Here is an 18,766-nt window from a genome sequence, read left to right as displayed (position 1 = left end):
GTCCACGCCTGTTGGAAGTCCCTTGATGAAGGGGCGGCCACAGGTCCTCATGTCCATTCCAAAGGGCTTGTAAGAGGGGATAACTGGCGGCCGCGCCCTTTTTAGCCTCTCGGCGGAGAAGCGCGCCTCGTATTTATTTCCGGCGGGTCGAGGCGAGGGGAAGCTTTCAAGGCAATTACGCCGGGCTGGAAAAGGGGACTTGGAATGCAAATGAAGGTACTCCACGCAAAACACAGAGAAGGTAGGAGGACGTGGAAGGAAATTAGCCACAGCCCCGACCCCCTCTTGCCGTATGCTGCCCCGCCCCCTCCTCCACTTTTGTTTGCTTTATCCATGAATGAACCCCCGTGGTTAAAAGCATGGCCACACACACAATATGTTGTTTGCGTTTAATTGTTCCCCTCCATTCCGTCCTGATGGCACCCGAGGGAGTCGAGTCACAAACACACATTAGGTGGATGATTGAACGCTAATCTAATCTAATCGAATCTACCCAGATCCACCCGAGCCTTGGCAGTAAAGCCAACATCTGGTGAAAAGGAAAATATGAAAACACAAACTTTGATGTGAAAACCAAATTGTATTCAAATCCGAGGGGCAAACCCTAACCCCGTCTTGAAGCCTTAATCTGAAATTTTCTCTGGCTTTTGTTTTCCAAGAACAAAGTATTCTGGCAGCGCTCCCGCTTGGTGGCCCTGAAGGCATCCAGACCTAGATGAAGCATAATTGCGTTCCCGTGAAACAATCGCAACAACACCGTTGCCTCCCACTGAGTCCGAGGAGAGCAGCCTGCACCCCCTACAAACTCTCCCGCCTGGTTTATTAATATTTATATATTTGGTTGCATTGACCCCCCCTCTTGTGTTGGCAAGCGTTATCAGCGGATCGGGCTTCGGGCTAAACAGGAGCCGTATCTGAGAAGTGCTAATCGCCTTACAATTTCTAGGCCTCTTTTCTGAGAGGAGTGGGTTGCTTTGAAGAAGGCAGTTCCTCTGCAACATCACCTTGAACCGGAGACACCGTGGAGCTGGCCAAGGGGCAGGTGGGTGTTGCCTGCCAAAATTGGACTCCCACGCAATGTTTGCATCATTACAAAATGATGATACAAAAGCATCGGGACGCCAAGAAAACCCAGGGAAAATGGACAATGTGGAGGAGATGCAGCTATTAGTTGTGCCACACCTAACATTACTCACACGGCGGCCATGACATTGCCCGTCAGTAAGATGAGTGGGCAGCCTCGACCGAGGCATCCTTCCTACCAAGAAAAGTGCTGACAAAGCCATTCGGTCACAGGATAGGACCTCAAGCACAGATTCACAGAGGACACCTTCAACGTGGAAAAAAAAAAAATAGGATGTCGGCAGTGAGCGGGGTCGCAGGCCTTGTTGGTCAAACTGGTGACCCCTGTCCTTGAGATAACTGAATTTGAACAGGACGTGGCCTTCCACAAACATGCAGAATTGACTAAATTTGCCTGACTTGGAAGTATATTTTCCATAATAGAACACCATGTGTGTATTTTTATTGCTCCCCCCGCCTTCCAGTTTACAGCAGAAAAGACCTTTTGTGCTATTCGAGATACTCTTGCCAGGTCAGGAGGCTAAGAAACAAGAGAGGCCGGCCGGGTCGGGCCGCTCGGAAGCCCCGGGGATATACTGCGGCACCGAGCGGATTGCTCTGATTGGAAAAATCAGGCGCGAGCCGCACAATATCTGGACTGGCTGTAAAGAGGTAGCTCGGAGCTACCGTATCATTTCATTGGAATGGAGTTTTTACAAAGAGTGCTATTATGTACGTTGGTTTCAATTCCGCCCTGAGAGGAGGCAGCCCGTATATATGTCAGCAAACAAAACACACCAGCGCGCTGACGCTATTCGCACCCCGTCTCCGTGCTGAAGGCAGTCCGGGGCTAATAGCGGCTCAATCTGTTTGCCCCTACCTCACTAAATTCTGAGGTTAACCTGAGTTAAGTTTGACTCCCAGTTTCGCTGACATCTTTGTGTCAAAGTAAGCTAGCTAGCTTGCCACGTACCTACGTTGCAGCAACAAAATAAGGCCATGATTTGCAGATTAAAAAGAAGACGCACGGGGCTTTTCACACTTGACCGAAGGGCTCCATATTGCACCACGCAAACCGCCTCGGATCATTTGCAGTCATCACTCTGACTGCAGATGCCGTCTCAATGAACCGCGGCCCACCGAGCCCCCCGATAGCATCTCCCGACGCCATCCTCCTCCATCGCGGCCCGGGGACCGTAAATAACACTGTCACTTTTTTAGTGATAAGATGCGGCAAACGCGGTAAAGAGAAGACGCGCACGGCTGACGGGGAGACATTCAAAAGGCGCTGGCGATATGATGCTATGAAATGCGCATCTTTTAGAGACGCCTCGGAGGGAAGATGGAGGAGAATATTCGCTTTGATGGAAAAGAGGCGAGACAATAGACACGACAAGGCGGCGTGATGAGAAGGATGCTCGCTCAAGGTCAAAGCGAAGAGGCGGCGGAAGACTCGAGAGGTTCTGTTTACACGGATGGTGAGAAAGGCAAACAACACATTCTGCCCATTTGGACAATAAAGACAAATAAAACTGCATGCAGCCATCAACAAGGCTTTCATGTGCTTTTCCCAAGGCAAATCCTTCAAGTAATCATCAAACTTGGCTCCGCCCACATTGGCTAAAGGAATAATTGACCAACTGGAACAACCATCTGCGTATTACAGTAAAATCAAGTTTGATACTTTTTGGCCTACTTTATCGGAATGTTGTCGTGATGGTCGTACTTGGAGAACCGATAACTTTCGGATGGCGCTTAGTGTGAAAGGTTCGAGACATCGGTCTTCATGATGGCGGTAGTAATTGAAGCTTTTGATTACGCAGGCCCGTCCCAGAAAGAAAACAACAAAAAAACAAAAACTAATGTCGCTCCTGAGAAACAATATAATTAAGTCTTAATGGACCTCTCCCCTTCGCAGGCAGCAAATGCTCAAGCTGCAGCCTAATCCCTGCGTTGGGGTAATGTATAGCTCATTAAAATGTTAGCTAAAAACTCATTAGCATTCCCTTGAAGAAGTAATGGCTTCATTACCGTAATGTGCTGAAAAGCAAAGAAAAAGACGGGAAACAAAGGGAGACGCCGAGCGACAGCTTTTCTCATCACTTAATTGAGTCGCAAATGGTACTCATTTGCATAATAAATAATGACGCGCCCGCCGCAGCCTTTGTGGCTACGGTTAAGGATGCGTTCGCCCGCATCATCACTTCTTGTTGACGCTTACGAGTGTGTTTTTCGAAGGGGGGGGGGGGGGCGATTTGGTTCACGGGTTTCGGCTTGGCACGTGCCTTGGGCGCGCCGAATGCCGAGCTGGCCGATACAGATGAACAATGCGCCTTCGGGGTTTTGTGCCCACTCCGATAAGGCCCGACGCCCAGCGTGACGGCTAGGCTCAAGTCTGGAGTGGACACTTTACAGCCAGAAGGCGGGAGGAAGATGGGAGGAAAATGGGGGAAGAGGAGGGAAGGGATTGATTTCCTGCCAGTGTTGGCGGGAAGGCAGCGCAGATTTTGTTACAGAGCTGGTGCCTTCTGTACTTAGGGGGGGGATAGAGAGGAAGTCGAGCAAAACGAAAATGTAAACCTACGAGTGAAGGCAGGATGCAATTCAAAAGACTCCTGCAAATGTTTGAGGCTGAAGAGACTGAAATGAAACCACCAATTTATCTTTTGGAGGTTACATTTGAAGGCAGTGTAAGCTAAGCTCGCTTGTTAGCCAAAGAAGACTCCCTGTAGAATGACCTCATCAATAAATCGGAGGTATATTCACAATCGTATTTATTTGTGAAACATTTTGTGGCAGGGTTTGGTTTAAAAACTAACACTGAATTTGAGAATGTGCTAACGTTTCCGTTCATATATGCACTAGCCAGATAGCGTCATACCACAAAAGAAATAGCGGTACCCTGTGGCGCAAACGGGAAATCTGACAACTTCTGTTAGCTAGCTTCTGATGCTACATTAGTTTCTGTAGAGTGTGACATCAGTGTAGAGTTTGGAACATACGCCGTCCTCTCACTCCCCGCCGCCATGCCGCTTGCCCTCAAGTGCTACAATCGAGGAAACGCGATACAGTTTTGGTGGCCTTCGGGTTCATTGGTCTCGGGAGGGTGTCACTTTGAATTAGCGCTGGCTAGCATGTTTTGTAAGCGGTCGTCTTGGAAACAGTCGACTCGCCAGACCAGTCAGCTCCAACCCAGAGCCCAGATTCTATTTATGACGTCTGCGTGAACCCGCGGGTCGGAGAAGGGGAAATGAAAACCATATTAGCTCGGGTTGCCTTTCTCAACCAGGCGCGTGAAGCGTACAATATACAATAGCTAACGTCAAGTGCGCGCCCTTTATCTAGTAATGCGCTGCTTTGCCTTTGAAAACTCAGATTATTTGAAGGGGAATGAATCCAATTTTCAGTTTGTGTATAAAAACACCGGATTCCAATTAATAATGCGCTCATGGAATAAGAGATAAGCATTCACATTTAGAAACAAATCTCGGAATTTATTTAGTACAGGTGGCATGTACTATGCACTTATATCATATTTGTGTATTTTGGATGAATAACATTTGACATTATGAAACTAAAATAGCTTGCAGTGCGTGCACGAGTACAGTGTGTTCACTCCAATGATATTGAGGTATTGACCTTCCGCGGGGAAGGATAATCCTTGGAGTGCTGTTTAACAGAATGGATATTACACACACACACACACACACACACACACACACACACACACACACACACACACACACACACACACACACACACACACACACACACACACACACACACACACACACACACACACACACACACACACACACACGTACAGTACATAAGGTGAGTGGCACACTTTACACACGAGCACCAAAGCCCTGCAGCAGCTCTTGCAGTAGTCTTCTGCGTCAATCTTCTTGTAACCATTAATGGCCCCTTTTCTTTCCCGCTATCAATTTAAATTATGCGGCAGCCTATATTTGACAGCGCTGCGTCTTTCCCTTTTTTATTGTTTTGCTCCATAATTGGATTGGCAGTAAGGGGCGAGCGAGTAGTTAGGAGCTTATAAAAAGGTGTCAGTCGGCGTTTTAATGAAGCACTCGGCGGGAGATGTGCGCCTCTTTCTCTGACTTCCCGGCGTGATCATGTGACCGTGGCCGAAGAGGAAAGAAGGGCTGAGAGCCAAGCCCCAACAAATAAATGAATGAAGGAATAACATTTTTGAACCACCACTACAAACTTGAAGCTTGCTGCGTGACACATATTGGAGGAACATTTGTAGTTTTTTGTTTTTGCTTTAACAGCAAAAAGAAAATGGTTTTTTTTTTAATGCTAATGTGTTTGCACGCGGTAGAGATACAAAGAGGATTAAAATGCAGCATTTGTGCAGTTTGTGACAGAGCCCCACCCATCAGCCATGTGCGCTCGCTCATGTGCTGCAGATGCAGAGCCGGCTGCGCGACACAGGCAGCAAATGGAAATCTTAAAAGACAAAAAAAACAGCTCACATCGCTGTAAATCATACACAATTGCGGCTTTTTTTTTTTACGAGCGGCAATGCGCAGGGACGGGTTGCTTTTTGAGCCCTCTGCCGAGCTCCTCGCTCGGATCATCTTTCCCTCGGATCGATACCGGCCGAGAGGGTCAAATCCAACACCTCCACTGTAGCTCAGCGGTGAGACGTTGGCCATATGGCGAGAAGCTTCGCTCAACCAGTCCATGAGACACCAAAGGTCACTATAGCCCAACCCGAAGACCTGTGAAGCCTGGATTCAACTTGATGTGTTAAATCACCTGAGGAGACATTTATTGATCACTTTATTGATCTGAACTCTGGGAGGAGAGCTAATATTATACAGGTAGGGTTCCTGTGCAAAGGTTTGCCTTGCGAAAGTCTATTTGTCCGAATTCAAGCAAAACATGCAAAATGCCATTTTAGTTTTTTTTTTTTCCTTTTCTTTTCATGAACTCTAACCCTGGTGATTACGAGATTGAAATTGTCGACAAATTGGTGACGAATCACTGCCACATGACACTTGCGTACACAAACAATCGATTTACATACAGACATACGCACGCCAGCACACAGCCACGACGCAACAAATTCACTCCCGTTTACGAGTGGGAGATTTATCGCAGCTGCGCCTGGCCCTGGCGTCGTCCCGCCGAGGCCGCTACATCTCGGGAGGCGGAGGCGGCGTGACAGGCCTCGCTCGCTTATTTGGCAATCCAATTTGCGTTAATTGCGTTACGGTGCGAGTAATTGTGTTAGCCGCATCTGTAATAGGCTCTCTGGCTCGCTGCGCTTGCATACTGTTTAGCTTTACACCAGCTCCATGTCACACGCTAACGGGAGGATTTCATTCAAAGCGGAGGCGGAACCACAGCAAGGTAAGCTAACGCGAGCGCGTGGGCTTGCTAACAAACAACAAATGAGGTTATAATACAAACAAGACAAAAAAGTTCTATATTTCAAGTCAGATTAACCCTGATTTGGTTTCAGATGAGTCTTTCAAATTGAGATTGTAAACCTCAGTTAGGTTTTAATTCAGTGTTTGAAGGCAGCGTTATGATTTCAAGCGAAAGCGGAGCTGTGGCTAGCCGTGTTGTACGGTGGAAAGCACATCAGACAAACAGAATCATGCCAATGTTCCTACTTGTCCGATTGCGTTACTCGAGGTCGCGCTTGTTTGCGTCTCCACGAGGTTAATCTTTCAGGCAAAGGAACAAAGCTAATGAGGCGACTGGTAATCTGGAGCTCCGTGTACGCCGGAGTTGTGTCAACAGTATCGACGGCGGAAGGGACGAGATCTCGTGACCTACACGGCAAGGACGAGGCAGCGGTGATCCTCTTTGCGCATCATCGGCATGCATTTCCATTTCATGAGGCTTTAGTGCCGCCTTTTATTGCGCCAGATTGCGGCCGTCCACACGCCCAACGCACAATCAATAGCCATTCCAGCTGACAATTAGCAAATAATTCAATGGGCTGCGACCACTCAGCCAGAACGTGGAAGAAAGTAGTCACCACCATCTTAGGTTGAGTAGAACAACAGATACATGAATCCAAAAATTAGTCTGAAAAAAAGAAGTAAGACAGTAAACCTTCATTTATGGCGCGAGGGTTATCTTCACACAAAACATCTTCTCGAGTACAACATCAAAATATTTTGCCACCAGCGGAGAGCATCAATAAGGATGCTGAGGGTGGGCGTGGAGGCTATGAGGGAGAAGATGAACCGCATTGAAGCAAGAGGGATGATGAGAAGAGCTCCACGCTGTGTCATCGGCAATCTATACGTCATTAAAATGATGGCTGGCGTGCTTAGTCGGTACTTTTTGGAATCATGCCTCCGTTACATGATTGTTATCTGGTGTAAATCTTATCTGGAGACAGCTATGAATCAATACTAATTGCTTGCTCTTTTAAATTAAACACGCTGCAAACAGAGCACACTCACTTGGGGAAGACCTGCACTATCTTTAAAGTAAGATCAACAATTGACCTTGTTTAGCTTTTTTTTTTACTATTTTGTTTTCTGGTATCTCATTCAACACGAACATCATCAACGCAATGGCTAACAATAAACAATCATCTCAAATTTAGCAATCGAAGCCTTCTGGTCTCTGGACCTTGGCCACCAGGGGGCAGTATAACACAGACTTAGAGGTACAAACAAAGAAGAGTTTCACAACAGACCGTAAAATATTCGCCTGTGAGTTTTGTTATATTGTCTCTCAACGTGTTGCTCCACCATTTGTGTTTGAACCCGCCAAGACAATCGACTCCGATAATGTTTGCCTTTGGCCAAAACGAAGCTCTTTATTAGCACATTAGATGCTTCAAAGCTATCAATTACACAGACACGAGAGCACCGTATCTTAAAAGGATAATGTGTTCCTCGCCCCCCGAGGGGGGGGGGGACGGAGACCTAAATGGCCATTTCTACATCCCGGCCGCCGCTCAATGGCACAGACGATTCCATCAAGACTCGGATCAAAGGTGACGCTTCCTGCCATTTAGGATGGAAGGCGCAATTTTTCCTCTGATTAATTCCAGGTCCTTAAAAGGTCGGCGGCGTACGGTGACATTTCAAGCGGTCATGCCTCACCCCAGAGAAGGCGACGCCAGGGAGCCATTAGCGGCCACGTCGTTGTTTGCCGGAGACGCGGCAGACGCCACTCCCGACACGGCGGGGGTCCCCGCGTCGCACGTAGCGGGAGGCCGTATGCGTACGCACGTCCGTACAAAGACCAGCGTGTTATATACATGCGCCTTGTAGGTTTGCGTTGGCCGCAGAAGCCAATTAGCGGCTGCACTTTTATCGGTTAAAGCCACGTGTCATCAGATCCAAAACGACGATTGGCACGTATGGCGCTTCTGCATCTAACATCTATAGACATCTTTTTTTGAGGGGAGTGGGGTCCTCAATTATTCACAGATTTCCACAGCAGGGCGGTGTCGCGACCCTTAACAGTACGGCACGGCGCCGCAGATGCGGCTCGTTGAGGTAAACAACAGAAATAAAGACTTCGCAATCACACAGCTGAATTTCCTTCCCTTCAAACGAAGGTGGCGGCGGCGGCGGCGCTTTCTCCGTGCCTTCAAACGCCTCCCGAGCGCAACGGGGGCGCTTCTTTGCACCAGTCTGAGCTCTTTGATTGCTGTCAAAGACACGGCGCCGGCGAATGTGAAAGAAACTAGCACGGAAAGCAGGGATTCTCACATTTCAAATGCTATTCTTTGACTGGCACGGCATGGCCCCGCCCCCTCCCGCCAGGCAGCCTTTCGCATCCTATTTGCTAGTTGGCAATTTAGCATCTGAATAAAGCATCCACCCAAAATATTGGTCTCAATGCGACTAACCCGGTATCAAATCAAATTTGTAACGACACATGGCACCACATCGTCCCTTCATTCAATGCAACTTGACTTACTTGAGGACTCTGGAATTCAAAGTATGCCAATGGCTGGAGTTCATTAGGAAGCTTTGCCAATGTGACAGTGATTGATATCATTTGATTAGCAAAGACTTGGCTGATCATCTTCAATTCCTATTAACATTATTGAACAGCAAACTCAATTTGAGTGACTCCTCTTCCGATATTATTGACGCCGGCGCTCAATGAGAGTCGGGAGAGAGACGGACGGGGACAAACTAGCCGGAGTGCTTTTGGGTTGTTCTTTGTCTTCCATTATTCAGCCTGGTGCCGTGATGGCACACACACCAAGAGAGTTGTATATTTCATAAAGCGTGTCTGGAAAAATAACACCACACCATCCTCCTTTTAAATGAAGAGCTGGCAGCATGTACGAGCGTTTTCTCGATGTTGCTTTCCATCCTTTGCTCGAAAAGGCAATAACTTCCACCAAGTGTCTTCCATGAACGAACGTGCCTTCGTATTATGTTTGTCTCGAAAAGTAGGCCAAGATGGCCACGCCCTTTACCCGCGATTGTCATTCTGCCTCTGAATTAAATATGACGGTCGAGGTGAAGAGGAGGCCGGGTTACGCCGAGTGTTTTGTTTTGCACAGATGCAAAACAAACAAAAGCGGCGGACAAAAAGCCGTCATTAAAGCAGATCATTTCACAGAATAAAAGGCTCACCTGACTTTTAGTCGATCAACAAATTGCTCACTGGCTATTAGCATAATCGCTTCCTGCTCGGTCATATTTTCCTAAATGCGTTGCCGGCAATTACACGGGTTAAATGCAACCCGGGTGACGGACGGGGGCATCAATCCAAACGAGCCAGGCACATTTCGTCAAGTTAGCTCCAAAGCGGAATCCTCCCAGACAACTCATGGCCGCTCGTCTTGAGTCGAGCACCTCGGAACGCTCGCTTAGTTATCAACCTTCATTAATGGCCGACGCTTAAATGAACTGGCGGGCTATTAATTAACACGGGCGAGGCCGGGCTTGGAGTCGGACAGATGGCGGACCACTGAGATGGATGGATGGATGGTGCTGCGTCTCGCCTTGTTTATTCTTTAAAAGCGAATTCCAGATGCCTGCCGTTTATCGCCTTCTGCCCAGGAGCGAGAACTCCCGCTAAACGGCAAAATAAACATGGGGATTACAAGCGCCGCATAGCGAGTACCTGTCGCCGGATGAGGCGTTGGACTTTTTCGATAAGCCGACTACAGTAGCCGTATGGATTTACGCAGCGATACCAGACGTCCGTCCATCTATCTTGCGCTTTTTTCCTGATGAGTTAATTTCCCTCCTATCGTCCGACGAGCCTGGAGATTCTCCTCGCCATTGATCAGCTAGGCGGCCGCCTGTCAGACGCGATCGATACGTCATTCCTTCAGTAACAAGGGATGGCTGGTACTCCCGCATCTTATTATGATTTCTGGCTGCGGATCGATGCGGTGAAAAACAGGCTCACTGTAAAGCACCTCGCAATTAAAGCGCCGGCTAATCTCCTTGTTGACGCCTTGTTGTCTCCTGCACAAGCAAATCAAACACAAATGATCATGAATTCTAATGGGATTTCGTTTTTGGATTGGGGCTTTCTTTCAAATTTGTGCTTTTGATGGGCAGACTGGATTTGAGATGTTTTTTTCTTATCTGACATCACTTGGCACGACAATGAAATCGCAATGAACTCCTGCATTAACAAGGCAAATTTTGTGACAAGAAGTCATTAAGTGTTGAAATGTCAGAGCCCGTTTTACTGCAAAGCTTCCGACAGCATCATATTTCCTCTTAATAGTTCCAAATGGTCTTTGGCGTTTATAGGAAAAGCGAGAGAGAGAGAGAGGGCGCTAATTTTTGCAATGTCATCACATTAGCATTTGGTTTGAGGAGAGACCAGAAATAGACGCTGTGCTAATTTGATCATTGAATCATGGATTAAGCACGCCTGTGCAGTTTGGCTTGAGGTTTGAGGGGTCCGTCCGTCTGTCTGCTTTGGTGGTACGCTCAGCAATTAACAGATCCCCCCCCCGCCTCCACCCACCGGTTTGACATTTAAAAGAGGGCGGCTCGGACCTCTGATGTGCCGTTTGCGAGTCTTTCCGTGATGTGGGAGTCGCTAACGAGGCCTCATCCATTACCTTCTGAGCCGTAGCGTAATTAGCGTCGGCGACGGTGGGATGGAGTACGGCCAAATAAGAGTGGCTCAATATGGGCTCGTCTGTTGGCCGCCGGGTGGCAACAGCTGAGGGATGAAGTGGAAGGAGACTCCCTCGGGGCGGAAGAAAAAGATCTGCGACCAGACGCACGGTCGCGAGGCTGAACCGAGCTGGCGGCAACAAATTCTTTGAATGAGTTTCTCAAAATACAACATATGGTTATTTTGACACGGCAGTGACAAAGTTTTAACTCATTCAGTGCCATTGACGGTTATAGACGTCAAAGATATTACCTGGGTTGGCAGGGAATGAGTTAACTCATGCCTGAACTAGCTCGCTATTAAGCAGCCAAGTCAATCAGTCAGATCTTTATAAAAAAGCTTGTGGGCACTGTTAGCTAATCAGTTACCTACTAATTATTTAGCTATCAAGCTAGATAGTCATTTAACTATCTATAAATAGTCGGTTAGTCGGCTAACTAATAGTCGGTTAGTTAGTCAGACTGCCACTGAACACTGTAGCCTTGCTCTTATTTAATATGTTGCTAACATTGCTAGGGATCTTGTTAGCTAGTCACTTAGCTCGATTGGAGGAGAGTTAGTTTGTCAGTCAGACATTTAACTCGTGATTAAATTATCCAACATTAAGAACGAATTTGATCAGAAGTTGCCTTCCATCCTTTTGTGTAAGGTTCTAGCGTGATGGATTAGTCAGGACTCATGTCATGACCTCGGGTCACAGCAGGGTCAGGTCAGGTGTGGCTCTGTTAACTGTTTCAGTTAACCTTTCACCCCCCCATGGAGGGGTTGGGCTCCCCCGGACACAGGGTGCTAAGAAGGGGGCGCGTGGGTCACGACTGTTTGCGTTGGACATCAAAAGCCATTTAATAAAATCCTAATGAGCCATTCGTCTCCATCTCGTCATCTCCCAATGCTACAAATTGAAAGGCTTGGAAAAAGCTGGGTGGCCGGATCTTTCCAGAACACCTACACACAATCCACCTCGCACTTGGCTTTCTGGACATCAACAACAGCTGCTGGCAACAGCGTGCAACACGGAGACGGTGAAATCAATGGAGCCTGGAGGACCTTTTCCCCGCTCCGAACATCCCCGCTTCACGATTAACGAGCAGATCGTGAGGCCCGTCCGCTCTCGCCCGTGGACACGCGCTGGAATTACCAGACGTGAATCAACGCAACATTTATGGGGCTTGTGAAAGTGTCTCTATCTGCAAGGGCGAGCAGACCTTGTGTACATGAGAAGATCATAGGCTCCAGAAAGATTCAAACGGAATATATGAGGGAGGTAGCGCGTTTGGGAAAAAAATACACTCGTAAATAGGAATCCAAGCATCTGCTTAGGTATCGGCCCTCATTTGAGTGCATGACAACAGTAAAAAGCCATTCAGATAGAAGAGAAAGGATAAAAAAGGACAAAGGCAATAATATCCAAACAGGCCGTATAAATTACAGGCATGCTAAAACAATAAAAGGTAAACAAACAGTAAAAGCTGAAGGGGGGAAAAGGGCTTTTAAACATTTAAGCACGCTGGCGGCGGCGGCAGCGGCGGGAGATGCCGCCGGGTGACCCGTAATGGTGGACAGAAGGGGGAGGCGAGGGCGGACTTATAAAAGCCTCATAAAATAAGGGCGAGGGTAACCTTACTTCTTCTAAAGAGACGCTTTGGGAGCCGGCGAATCGGCGTCATCGTAAAACAACAAGATACGCTTCTGCTAAGTGTCCGTCCGTTTGATCCCAGAGAGCGACAAAATTAAATACAATGGGAACAAATGTATCATTTACTCAAGACCATACAACCGCTGTATATCACGGCTCACGATTAGCATTAGCACCTGGAGTTAGCCTTCCTGAGAGAGCTTGATTTTTATTTCATTTGATTTCATTTTACCCGAGTACAACCACAAACGGCGTCGCTGTTGCGAAGACTAGCTTCGTTTAACGACTTTTGAGAGTGGCGGCCTTCTGCCTTGGCGCCTTGATACCTTTTCAATGCAACGCACTCTTGTTTGTAGGTCATTGTGCTTTTCTGACAGGATGTCAAAGCATGTCAAAAACTAAAATGCCTCAAAATTGGTGCCCTGTATAAAAAAAAGGTGGGGAGGGGGGCCTTGGGACCAGACCACTCACCCCCCTTCCATCTCCGGCGTGACAGTCCACCACGGTGGGGGAGACGGTCTAATTTTCCTGCAGCCTGACATCCATTCAGCTTGAGTGATGAGAGGCCAGGGCTGCACGTAGTCACACAGTGCACACGTGGAGAAAATGATGGTGAAGCGGTAAACTCCGAGTGAGCTCGCCTGTGTTGACAGGCCCATTAACTGGCCTCTGCCTGCCATTTCAGTCTCGTGTCACGCCGGACCATTCCGGGGGAAATATCCCGGGCTCGGGCCTCCGGTACGCTCCGGTGCACTGGAGTCGGTCTCGGGCACTGTCCGCTTAGCAATGAGAAAAGCAAACGGCTTGGACCTAATGGGAAGCCATTCCACCTGTCATCAGGTGCTCCTCCGGAGAAGGCTTGATGAGAATATGCACGAAGCCTTCGGGGCAGGTTAGAGGCAATGAAGGCGACACGGCCAGAAATAGGGGGAGGGCCCCCTGGGGATCAGGAGGCCTCTGCTGATGAAGATAAATGGACTGCACTGGTCCATTCATGGATGTTTCGGAAAATGCATGGACAGTTAGCCGCTGAACTTGAATTCTAATTGATTGTATTTTGGCAAAAGCTAAGGAAACAGTACAACCTCCAACACAGCACAGATTGGCGGCAATATCTCAACCCGCTTCCGCCAAGTGTCCATGACACTAACCCAGAAGCGTGTGAAGGGCTTCCTACAAAATGCTTTTATTGTCTTTACGGGCTTGACTTTGAGGAACGACGGCGTCGGCGGCCACCATTGGAGGGCGGCGGCCGGAAGGCTTTTACTGCTGACTGACAAGACTAATCGCGCCTGGGCTCTGATTGGAGAAGAATGAGACACAGATGACCATTAGGGGAATCCATGTGAGAGAAGCTTCTGAAGCCTATGATTTGCTACCAAGGCAACACAAAGCGCAAATGGAAAAACATTTATTGTCGGAGTCTTGGCTAAAGTCCCAAAATAATGGCTGGGTCAATACCATTTTTTTTTTTAAAGGTTGGGGGAGGATTAGAAAGAGGCGTCATTTATTTAAATCCACGTCTGGAGCGTCAAATGTTTTCTACCGGCCAAAAACAAACAATTGCGTCAAAGACTTCAGTCCACAGTTCTAGCTGAAAACAAAATGCCAAATGATGAATTATTTTACTGGCAGGAAAGCGAGAACGGGGTTGTGTTAAACGTGAAAAAGAGGCTTTATTTATTCAACAACCACAATCAGGCACGATTAATTTTCCGGTGGGCGTCGGGAGGATTAATCACAAACATAATTGCCGTGCGGATGTATTTCAAAGCGCTCGTATAGTTCAGGATGTGATGTATTTATTGATACTGCAAACGAGCCGGCGTATTTTACCTCGAGGCCCCGAGGCGGCAGCGCTATCGCATTTTCTGTAAAAATGACGAGACAAAAGACAAAACGGCGCACAAAACAAAACCGTCTGGCTTCGGCGGAGGGGGGGACAGGGGGCGGGGGTCTTTATCTGGAGGCACCATGTGGGAATGATAATGACCATCTTGGATTGAAACCAACACGCATTCATCTTGAAGCTCCGGTCCGCCTGGCAAAAACTCTTAATCCCCTTAAGACCCACAGGAAAAAAATGGCACTTTGAAGGCCACAAAAACGAGCCGTTCTTCGTGAGCGTTTAACAAACCCGCGGAGTTCCCTCCATCTGCTCGCCGCCATTGAGAGCCTCCTCACACCTTTTAACTGCTAAGACTGAGTCATGAATCATTGCGGCCATCCTTCCTTCCTGAACCAAAACAACGAGGCAACTCCACCCGCCGATAAACGATTGAAAACTGGCGATAAAAGCAGAGGGAGGCCACAAGGCTAAAGGCGACGCGCTTCTAGCCGTGCGCTAAATCTGATGATGTGTCACGAGCGAGGCCGCCAAGCAAAGCTAAGTGACCCGACGGATGAGTAAGTGGATAAATAAAGGAGTGAAGATTGCCGTGGCCGCCTGCCACATTATTTGTGTACACAAGCTGCCGCCGCTTCCTTTCTGCAAATGACTCCACGTTGGCGCGAGTTCTGCGTCGGCGAGCTAATTGCACCTCGGCGAGCGCTCGGCTGCTGGAGTGGAAGATGAGGTGAGTCACCGGGGATGCAGATGGAGATGCCAGCTTGCCGTTTCTCACCTCAAGGTCTCTCACAGCGCAAGTTTAGAGGAGGAGAATGGGCCCCGTGGGGGCCATTACAGACCCCGCATTTGCTCCTCGAAACAAGTCCTATTGCCATCCAATCTCCATGGCGACCACTGGGGTACTACTAAAAGGAAAAGGGAGGATGACACCGTGCCCATGCCAGTTCCATATTGAACTGTTCATTTGAAGCTGTAGTTCAATGCAGAGCCTCGGTTGACCTAACACTTGCCCTCTGACCGGACCCCGACCCCAGACACTAGCTCGACTTAAACGTCCTTCACGGGTATCAGACTTTGAACAAATCTCTTCAAGAGAACGGGATGGATGAGGGTAGATGTAGCAAACCAAATTGGGACTGAGTGTTCCAAAGTGCAACGGAGCTCGATACCCGACACGTAGTGGACTCGACAGTTTAGACATTCTCAAATGACTCTATCCGAAGCTTCTAACCATAGCAGCTCTTTAACCCCAAGCAAAGTGGAGTTAGCCACTTTGAAGACATGACTAAACTGGAGTTAGCCACTTTGAAGAAATGTGGCTAATCGGTTCCAAACCGCACCATGACTTTAAGCCTAATCCTTAACCATGATACCTAAGAAGAATCAACTTTAGGGAGGCAAAACGGATGCAGCATGGAAAAGGGCCATCATAGATGGCCGCTATTTCTTTTTCCAAATTTCCCTTTCCAAAATCCACGGCGACCGCTGAGGTAACCCGATCGCAGGGTGTCAGCGGCACCGAGGCCGGAACTCCTCCGGTCCCGCTCTGCCCTCGGTGCCAACAAACACAAGGAGTTCACTCTGGACAAGCTGGCAAAACAAACACGGCGAGCCGCGTCCTTTCTTAAAAGCCAGATGGGGGAAGAAGGAAAACAAGTACGGATGATTGCCCCTCGTTTCCCAGACATTATTAGCCGTCATGTAACCGTTAATTGAACCGCGGTCTCGTCCTAATATGAGGCCGGCTGCACTTTTTCTCATTAGCCGGACCCTAGCATAGCGGCCAGCGTAATAGCGGCTGGTTGAAAATGTGCTCCGAAGATGGAAGCAGATGATGGGGGCTCGGCGGGTAATTGGGCTCCCCATCCGCCAATTAAAGGGGAAGGAAGAGGCCGTCACTTCTTTAGCCGCTTAAGCGCCGGCCGGTGAACAAACACCTCTCACTTTGTGAACACTGTTTAGCAAATAACTTTTCACATCAACACAATGGATCAAGAGCAAAGGTGAGGGGGCGGGGCATGGGATCACTTTGACAAACCGGTTAACCATTGCAGGAATGAAGCAATCCAAGGACATACGTGTTTATTTGGACGATTGTGTCCTCCTTATCCATCCCAAGCTTGACTTAGTAAATGAAACATGGAAGTGGGCGTGGTCGATGAAACTTGATGACATGTCACGGCCACACGGTCGTACCATGTCTGCTTGGCGGTTTCCACTGGGTCTGAACATGAAGTGAGGGGAGGAATCCGTTTCATAACATCATTTTTAAATAACAATTAGCCCTGACTCACTCGGGCAACAATTTCAGGAATGCTCTCTGGAGCTTTGGCTCCTTGTCAAGGAAAATAATTCAAATAACACAGCAGGTTCCTTCCACCAGGGATCTTAGCTCGAGTTCAAAGCTTGAGTCATAAAGGAAGTCCAAAGTGGACTAATATCACACTCTCGTGGATTCTTAACAACTTCTGGATGGTGTGTAGCTTTTATTTCAACAGTGAAAAGCCGAGTGTGGTTTGGCAGGGACGACCAGCGCTTTCTGTATGACCGTGAACGAAGACAATGACAATGAGATGACTTTGAGGAACGACGAGCTTTCTACACGAAAACGTTTTCAGTATACCAAAAATGGAGTCAATATTTCACTTTGATGTTTTCATGTGATTAGGGATGACATGGCCTGTTTGCATTCGGGCCAGAGCAAAGAACCCCCCGATGGGTTCAGACTCTGCGGGGAGGCGGACGTGTTCCCATATCACCTTGGAGGAACCCATCAGAAGCCGAAATCTTTGTGCCACTTGCAAACGAGCCAAAATTCACTCCATGTCAGTAACGCGCATTCAAAAAGCTAAATCTGTCAGACGCTGGAAAAACTTGGAAGGCTTCAGACACAGAAACACACGCTCACCCGCAGACAAAAGAAACATGGTGTCAGCAAGTAGGGGAAAGTCCAAGAAAAAGAGGTTGAGGGACATCCAAGACTTGCTGCGCGGCCTGTGCCAGTAATTACAAAAGGAACTGCTGAAGCATGGCGTTTACTGAGACTCATTTACAGCCTCTTATGTCATCAAATGCCTCTGGAGAAGAATAAAAAGGACCTTCTGGCTCTTTTCAACACATGTTCATCACCTTTCCAACACATTTAAACACGAGTGAGTCTACATTTAGATACAGATTGATCATCGGAACCACAGCGTGATCGGGACACGGTCTGTCTGGATCTCCTTCCTGGAGGCCTTGGATTCTGTCGGGCTGGTATCGTACTATCCTTACAGGTGTGCGGGCCAGATGCCAAAATGATGCATTGTCGGGGCTGTAAAGGAGCGGGACCTGGCCTCCGACCACGGGGGATTTAGCAGCTGTCGAGGGCGGAAGGATCACCGCAAATAAAAGTTTAACGAGTCCTCGATACGACACGGCGCGACTCCGTCCTCCATATGGAGCTGCGGGGAGGCCTTGCTTCCTGTTCTATGTCCGCAAAGGGACTTCTCAGCTGCTCCTCGCTAACGGTGTCCATCTGGTGCCAAGTACCCCGCCCTGAAGGACTCGCGTTCCGGATAACTTCACGTTACGACCGTCGCAAAAACCTCTCGACTTGATTTGGTTGGGTTTTGCGCTTCTTCCTGGCTCTGCGCTCCCCACAGAATCCCAGCTGGGCTTAAGCACACACCAGCCGGCTGGGTGTCCTTCGAACAAATATTAACTCCTCATCTAGTGGGATTCTTTTTGAAGTGGGTCATTGGGGAGCCAACAGAACATGTGAGGAGCTATCCTATTAGCGGCATTAGTTCTAAACCTATTTGCCCTCTTTTTTCTTGCATCTGTATCACCAATTGTAACGGAGCCACCAATTACATGCATTTAAGCGGCACTTAATATGCATGTAAACTAACCAAACAGCATTTCTATTAACTCATTCAATGCCATTGACATTAACTGGGTTGGCAGTGAAAGATTTAAGGGGTAGTATCAATAGCAGACGAGAGGAAATGCTATGATACTTGTAGATGCCGGGTTTCTTCAAGAAAATTGAAAAGACCATGGGTGGTAAAACAGGAAAGCAGCAACATTGTAAATGCTTCCATATGATAAACGATGGTGCAACG

The 18,766-nt window shown here is 48.1% G+C and overlaps 1 protein-coding gene across 1 annotated transcript in view; it reads right to left on the bottom strand.

The window, feature by feature from the left end:
- robo2 (roundabout, axon guidance receptor, homolog 2 (Drosophila)) overlaps window positions 1-18,766 on the bottom strand; it is a 149,427-nt gene that overhangs the window by 31,410 nt on the left and 99,251 nt on the right. The gene's annotated exons all lie outside the window — the stretch shown is intronic.

Source organism: Syngnathus leptorhynchus, chromosome 7, assembly GCF_054491065.1.
Source record: "Syngnathus leptorhynchus isolate UIUO chromosome 7, UIUO_Slep, whole genome shotgun sequence".
In the NCBI taxonomy this organism is placed as follows: domain Eukaryota; kingdom Metazoa; phylum Chordata; class Actinopteri; order Syngnathiformes; family Syngnathidae; genus Syngnathus; species Syngnathus leptorhynchus.
The sequence above is the reverse complement of the archived record's forward strand: the minus strand, read 5'-3'. Positions and strand labels throughout refer to the sequence as shown.